Below are 8,638 nucleotides of genomic sequence, written 5' to 3' on the forward strand. Positions count from 1 at the left end.
TGCGCATTCTTTCACGCCATTTGCAGTTACTCTGATAAGAACTAGAGAGCTTCTTTAGCTTCTGCTGGCCCTGCTACTCCAGCTGTGACGCGGGGGGCGGGGCTGGATGGCTGCGTAAATTCGGGCGGGTCAAAGGTCAGGCGCAACTTCCCTTTGTTTTGATATACGCTTGTCAATGTGCTAGCGATAACCGGGACCATTGCCAGACCATCTGTGCACTTAAACTAAAGTCTGGAAACTGACGGAAATTATATGGTACATATGCTTTGGGATTTTAAAAATACATAGATGATGTCATTTAATCTTTAATATTTTTCTTTGTTAAATTTAAAGACTCATTTCGGTTGACGATGAATGAATGATCTTTAGTTGGAATTTCATAGAAAATTGCTAGATTGTATTGTTTTTTCCTGTGTACCTCCTTAACAGCTCTACTTCTCGCATGCGTCATTATCAAGTGCAAATAATAAATCATGACAAGCCTCGCCGCTCCAAACACACAGTACCCATTAGATGCAAGGGGTGTAAGCGGGAAGTGGACCTCCAAGGCCTTCAAGGCATACAATAGATACAGATACAGATACAGCTTTGCCTTTGTTCGTTCACTTGTCTGCTCAACAGATTTGTCCGCCTGCGAGTGTGAGTGTGAGTATGAGTGTGGGTGTGGGTGTGCTTGTGTTTGTGTGCTGATGCGTTGTCTTTAGCCATTGTGCGGCATAATTAATCATAATTTGTGTGCGTTTTGCGGCAATTAATAATTTGCAACTGACACAGCTCAAAAGTTGATACACACAATCATGAGCGGTTCGAGTTGAAAACTTGCCAAGTAGGCAATTAAATTAAAAAGGGGTCCCCAGATAGTAAGTCAGTGGGTTAATGAAAACGGCACACTTTCTTTGCGCATATTTCCGGGAATATTGTCAAGAAACTGTCTAGCAATCTTTCGTCAATGTCATCGCGAGCCTGTTTTGTGTCTGCTGCCTCATCGGCAGCCGCAGCCGCATCTGCTGCTGCTCCTGATGCCTGATGTGTTCGGATAATTGAAAAAGTTAAAGTGCTCGAAACAGTGAATTTATACATTCCCCCCAGTACGCAGTGCCATAACTCATACGCAGCGTCGGTCCGATGAATTTCCAGCAAAAGTTCCACTGCGCTCGGCTTGTCGGTTTATTTTGAGTTTTGAAATGAATTGACTTTCAAGTGTGCCACAGTGTTTTGGTTTCTCTGCCGTTGCGTTGCTGTTGCTGTTGCTGTGGCTGCTTCTGTTTCTGCTGCCGTTGCAACAACTGAAATGCAGCCGGCTTTTTGTTTTGATTGCAGTTGGTGAACATAATTTATTACGGCGCAGTGCTAGAGAAGCGAAACTTCCTGCAAGTTTCTGGCCAAAAACAAAAGGGCAACAAATGTGGACAGTGACGTTTCAGCAGGAAAATTGCAAATAAACCAATAGCTTCAACATCCCTTCCTCGGCTCTTCCTCATTTTTTCAGCTGCAAAAATTGCGTGCAAACTTATATCGCATGCAGCTTTATATTTTTTTGTGTGTTTATTTTGCGAGCTTCTGCTTGATTTTTCAATTTCAGCACGGTGGCAAAAAGTTGCCGGCAGTTGATGAATTTTTTCCAGGCTCGACTTTTGGCCTGGGGTGAGTTTAATTGACTGATTATTTCAGCCAGTGAGTGGCAGTTATAGCCACAGCATCGACCACTCAATTACATGTGCATCGAGCACTCCATGTCGACATTTGTTCATTACTGGTTTCAGCGTCCCCGCTATTGATGGCCTGGCTTAAATCAAATGTACATAAGCCAACTTATGGACAATGCAAGTGCAGTGGCAAAACAATGGCCAACACAATCGACAATAATTGCCACAAGCCCAAACACACGCACTATGCAAACACGCATTCGAATTGTCCTCGAAATGTGACGGTCGACGGAGCATTTTGTTTGTTTGCTGCGAAATTGGTCGCCTAAGCCGAATTCAATTGATTCAGGGACAATGCATTGTAATGCCTTCAGCATCCGCACCACAATCTATAAAACATGTGACCAAAAGGACTCAGAGTGCTGATAAGACAACGGGCACTTACGAGCTGATGGATGGAACGTGTGGTTTTATTCAGAGTTTTTCAGTTTGCTGTTTGTTATTTGCTACAAATCGGCATATTCTGCTGAATTCGATTGAATTTAATAATTCAGGAGAAGAAACAACAATTCCAAGCGGTTATCTCTTTCATAAAAATTGATCAAATGTGCCATCCAAGCTTGTATTTTATTTAAAGCCAAAATATTTATTTTTGCTGCGTTAAAATATTGCCCAAAGGGCCTCATAAACGTTTAATCCAATAAATATTTGTTTAATAATAAACCATCACTTAAACAACGAAACCGAGGTGACCAAATTCAAATATTAAAGTAATGATTAGTTTACACTGGGCATACATACACAGTTTTACAACTCAGCTAAGTTACAAAGTGAATTTTAAACCATACAAAATATAATTAGTTTTAAAGCTAAGTTCAGAAAATATAAACAAATATATAGAATATGTTTATATAAATAAACAAACATTAAAGTTGTAGGTCCTAAAGCCTGGTGTGGAAAACAAAGCTGGCAACATAGCGGCCACTTTGACCTTTCTGCTCCGGCAAGTGTTAACTCAATTTAAATAAATTCAACTATCAACTCGGGCTCACCAGGCCGTGGCACTTTGGCCTCATAGAGAGGCAACGCACGTTTGCACGTTACCATCGCAGGATGCCATAAAAAGGAGATTACCCAGGGGCTGGAGTCGGAGTCGGAGTCGGACACGGAGTCCTCGGCTTTCCTGCCAGCCTGTTCCCCATTAAATGGCGAGGATCCGAGGAGCAGCGTAACCTGTAGCCTGTCATGTGCAAATGAGCCAAATGCCGGGGCACAACAAAATGTAAGTCGATGGTGTGACCCGGACGATGGTGTGACTTCGTCAAGAGGACCTTTTCTCGGAGGATTCGAGAAGGATTCCGGGGAGCTGGGAGCGGGAATCCAGCATGTTTATGGCACATTTCTATTCATTATGAGTACTTAGGTCAGAGCCTGGCCTCGAACATTACTTTTATTGCCCCAAACTGATGATGATTTCCATTTCTATTTCGGGCTGCCCGTCTGGATAAATGTGTGTATCCTATCCGCAGCCAGGACTCTAATCGTTGGAGTTACACGCAATTAATTCTGCTTTGTAATTAACCAAGGCCAGCCAGATTCTATGCTTTCACTGCGGTTGCTGTGTGCTTTTTTTATGGTTCTGGTTTTTATGGGCATGCCCAAAGTCCATATAATTTATTGACAAATTTGCACATTTGCCACGAGGCGAAGCCCCGTCCCTGTCCCTGCCAATCTGTGGATGAGTGGGTGGACTCCGGGAGAAATGGCCAGCTGAAATGTGGGTGCCGGCGTGTGAAAATGTTGATTAGTGCAGTGCTCTCAGCCGGCAGACGCTAATGAGTCCGCCTGGGGGTGCAATGCCAACAAATTCCAATTCCAATTTGCGTCTCGAATCGGTCAAGTCACGCAGAGGCACCCACACCAAATCGGCCAAAGGCAGCGGGGCACTAATAATAGCCATCGGTAATTACGCCCTAAGAGTTCTGCTCCGTACTACCACTCGGCCCAATCATCAAGGGCTTTGTTGTTGCGAATAATAAAAATTATAAGCAACTTCCGAATTTCATTATCGAAATTAGATGTTCCACTGCTGGTACTGGTGGCACGGATGCCATGGATGGATAGAGCGATAGAGCGGCTGCTGGCCTGATGGATTTTGCGGATGTCGAGGATGTTGAGGATGTTGCGCTAATTTGTCAACTGGCATAACGGGGACAAACGACAAAGTGAAACTCATTGTGGGCGTAACCGGGCGCTTCCGAGCCTCTTGGCCTTGTCAAATTCAAATTGACTCATTAAAAATTAAGTTCCCCATCCCCTCGCTGCGCAAAGCGGTTCAGCAGCAGATTTGCTTTGTGAGTCACCATCACCATCAGCGGGAAAAGCGGTGCCACCAGGAGGAAAATCCACAGCAACGTTAACCAAATGATAAATAGCAAAATTAGATTTGACAGCCAAGCACGGGCCGCGTTTGGTTGGCAGCACAAATTGCAGCATTCATCTTGATTAAATTTCTGGTCCGCCGTTGGAGTTTTAATATTATTCCGTGCCCCGAGTTTAGCTGATTCGCTTGAGCCTGCTTTCTGATGTGGCACAGCCGCCATTTAAATTGAGCTTTAAGAACCGATTTTGAATGGAAACCACAGCTTTCCATTTTGCCGATGCAGCGGCTGCTTTGTCATTTGATTCCCAGCAGATGCCATTTCCACTAAGTCTTACTTTAAAGCAATATACAATACAGTTCAGAGGAATTATCACCGATTTAGCATGAGCCCACTTCATCTTGCCACTTTATTCTACGATAGTAAAATATGGATTCTAACTATTTAAAGTCATTCAAATATTTTACCTTAGTTTAGTATGATCAAATCTACTTAAACACCAATATATACATTTCTATTTCAAATGTTTGCCTGTCCATATTGCTGGGGTTCATAAAGTTATCTATACCAATAGGTAAAATGGACCTTATATGTAACACACACACCTTGGTAAATATGACATCAGACAGCTGCAACACTCGACTGTTGAGGACCACATTTATTAATTACGTCACTCATGTTGTCGACTGGTTTCGGGACAGGTGGGTCAACAGCTTTTGGGTGAAGACCTCCAAAGGCCCTGCAATTAGCTGTCCTGCCTGAGATGGTCTACACCCAAAGTTGAAGCGATTCGAGCTCCATTTTTCAGGCGGGGCTAGCCGATGCAACTCATAAATAACATCGTTGCTGCTTGAGTGGCATCGCATTTTGTTGCACACTTGTGTGTGAAATTTTTTGCGCATATATATCAGGGAGCACATGTTGCACTTACAGCAGCAGCGCCACCAATACTTGCCTGGCTTCTCCGGTACGTGGCACATTTCATTGTGCCAGAGAGCTGGGGGAGTTGGGGCGAAGCTGGCGTGTTAAATCAATTGGGAGCTTGTTGCTGGCTTACTTAGCTTCCGCTTCCGCTGGCTGCCGGGAGGAGGTGGAGTCCTGCAGCATGCAGCATGCCGCATCCGCTGCCTGCACCACATGTGTGCTTCTTGTGCATTTTGTTCTTGCCATTTTTCATATTTCACTCCAGCCCCTTGTGCTCACCGCCCCCAGTTGTTATATGGCACTTTAATGATGCCCAAGGAGCATGTCAGTTTACGAGTACGTTCCCATTAAAGCAGATCCTTCGGAGGAGGAGTCGGAGATTTTGGGTCCGGGATTGGCCAGCTCTCTTTCGCTCGATTTCCCATCAAATAATGCAGAAATATGCCCAGCTAACTGGGGAAAAACCAAAACAGCAAGGACGTAAAGATGAAACAAAATTGTAAAATAAAAATCCCAAGACGAGGAAATCTGAGACGACCGGAAAGGTAGCGCAAGCTGACTGCCATTAAATGCGAAGGTCAGCGTGGCGTATACGTAATATTTTATGCCATTAACTGCGGTTGACTACGTCGTACACTTGAGTTCGCATAAGTAGCAGTAGACATCTTTGATTCCGCCACCCAAGATGCCCGCCACCCACTTCCTTCCGTTTTGTACATATCCCGGGACAAATCGCTTCCTCGACGAGTTCCATTGTCCCTGATTGCATTTATATTTGCTGCAATTGTGTGAGTGCGATGGTGTGGGTATGTGCTGGTGCGAGTGTGCCAGTGTGTGTGTGTGTCTGGGGGTTTTTTTGGGGTGGTGAGGGCTGAGTGTTGAGCATTGAGTGTTTGTGGGACAGCAGATTTCCACAATGTCAATCAGCGCCACGCAATCAGTTTATTCTATTTATCAGCCAAGCAGCTGACTGGCAATCCGCTCTGGGCGCTCGACAATGGCTCCGGCAAACACTGCGAATCCTTTGTGTACATAGCCATCGTCCACACATACGTGAAAGCGTGTCTGTGTGAGTGGCGTGCACAGTGGCGGTGAAATTTATGGCACTGTCAAAGGAATTAATTCCGATTTTAATCAATTGAATTGCTTATTAATTGCTTTCGCTCAAATAAGCCTTTTGATGTTGAATAATGAGTGCTGCCTAGGAGCATTTAGTTTTAAATAAGATATTTAATTAATTTATTTTTTTAAATCCGTATAGAGCAGAAATAAACTGCATTTCCCAGCCAAAAAACTACAAAGATAGGAAACTTTTAAATTCCTTATAATAAGAACGAGAAATCAGCTTTAGGTCAAAGGGCAACCAACAAATATATACATTCCCACTTTTTAGAGGAACCTTATTACGAATTGCTATGCTCATGTGAGATCTTATGGGCTTGCGACAACACAGGCGGTCTGGGAGCAAAGTGTAAATAAACAAATGCTCAGCCACAGTCAAGTGGACCGGACTGGCATCTGGGCACCTGGGCATCTGGGACTGACGAGTGCAGGACGTGGCACGGCCAGAGAATACGGAATCCAGAATCCGGCGGATCGGCGAGGCGCCATCACCTTGGCCACCTGAGTGGCGGGTAATAAAATGCGCATTTGTGCACGAAATTACGACAGTTTAGAGCTGTTGCTCCAGTTGGCAGCCGGATTGACTGGAAGGCGGAGAACACGGCTCGGATGGAAAGTATGTGTGTAACTCCCAGGTGCCGGGCTCGTGCTCAACTGTCCGTGCTTTTAGCCGAGGATGTCCGACGTAGAAGTTTCTTTATGTTCTTGCCTGCGGCCGCAAGGGCCAACAAGTTTTGGCCAAGCGAAGTTATTTTCAATAAGCTGCTGCCGGCTACAACTGCGAAAATCAACAGCACGGAAAAAGTTGGCAACTGTTTTTGCTGCTCCTGCCTATGAATGCCGATTTATATCCTTCAGCCAGGTCGGCACTACTTGAACTTACCTTAACCCATTAATTTGTTTCGAGTTTGCGAGGAACCAGCTGAAGAGAGCCAAAACTCACTATGATAATAAATAACTTGGTAAGAACCATTTTAAGTGAAATTATTAAAATGCTTTCAATGAGCAAAAACAGAAGAGTCATTCCCATCCTTACTTGTGTTAGTATTTTAATTTCTGTAAAATAATTTAAAGTTTTTTGCTTTCTTGCAGCATAATTGGGAAATGTATTTTATTTTCAACTCAAAAATCTTTTTTATTTATCACCTCCTGCTATCAACTTCACTGATTTTCCTCAGTGGCATATAGGCGATTATTGTAAAGTATTGGGAAACTTATCCTTAACTATGGCCCAACTATGCGGAGGTATTAAGTCCTGTGAGCGAGAAAGCAAGTGTATACACGTAGTTCGCAGCTCCGCTTTACGGCAATAAATATGCATAAGTGGCATTAGCGGGACCGGAGGATACTGGGCACTCCACTAGTGAAGTAGGGGCAATAATCCGGCTCTACAGCTCCTTGAAGTGCGAGCCGAGAGTCGGGAATGTGGGTCCTGCATTTATGTGCGGGCAACTATTTTTATTGCATATTTTTCGGGTCTGTGGCGAAATTAATTGCACTTGAGCTATGTGCATTTACCGTAATGAGCTCCTGAAGGGAGTCGTCCTTCCGACGGTCCAAAAGCCACTCCGGACGACAGGACATGGAAGTGGATGGCGGAGGAGTGGATGGGCGAGGGTCGGAGTGGGGAGCCGGGAGACCAAAGCGCTTGACTGCAATTAACTTTAATTACGGCAACAATTGTCGCCGAGATGTGGGGGCAAGTTTGCTGTTGCTGTAGCTGCTGCTGTTGCTGTTGCTGCTGCTTTTGCTGTTGCCGTATTTGCTGCTCGACTTGTTTAACAGCTACTTAAATCCGGGGCGCTTTTCAATTGTTGCACACATTGCTCATACGCCCCGTGGTGCGGCTGCAGTGCAGCACTAGTAATGGTTGAACGCTTAGCAGCTGCTAATGGAGTTATACGTAAAGGATTTGGAACACAACTTGAGGCGGCAGCTCCACCTCCACCATAGCATCAGTTGCCATAGCAAATGACTTTTGGGCCAAGCGCTCACCAAACTAATGTGAAATATATACACGGAGAAAAATAATCATTTAAAATTATGTTTTAGTTAGTTTATAACATTAATCTAAATAACTATTTTTAAGATACGATACCGTTCTGAGCAAGAACTGCAATTAAACGATCTAAACTGGCAATCAATGAAACAATTTAATTACAAGAAGTCCATGCATTCCAGCAGTATTTTTTTCACTGACTAAAGAATTTATATATATATGTAGCCAGTTCATGTGCAGGTGGAAAATCAGAGCTAATGATGCTGCCTCGGCAGCTGCACCGTGTGCAGTCCCCCAGCGGCTCATTTGGCCTTACTGCCAATCGGGAGTCGGAGGTCCTGGTGGCCCATTGTGCGGGAAAAGCTGCTTGTTGGCTGGCAACAAGTTTGGGGCAAGTTAGTGCAGTTTCATTTAACATTTGCATTGTTGCCTTCTTAATTAGCGTCGTTTGTGGCAGATGTAGACCGGAATGCAGCAAAAAGTGATTACTTTTTGTGCTTACTTTCAGCATATCGACTTGAATGGCAAATGAGCTTATGCTTCAATGAGAAAGAAATTGCGCCATA

This window comes from Drosophila teissieri, chromosome 3R, assembly GCF_016746235.2.
Source record: "Drosophila teissieri strain GT53w chromosome 3R, Prin_Dtei_1.1, whole genome shotgun sequence".
Taxonomy (NCBI): domain Eukaryota; kingdom Metazoa; phylum Arthropoda; class Insecta; order Diptera; family Drosophilidae; genus Drosophila; species Drosophila teissieri.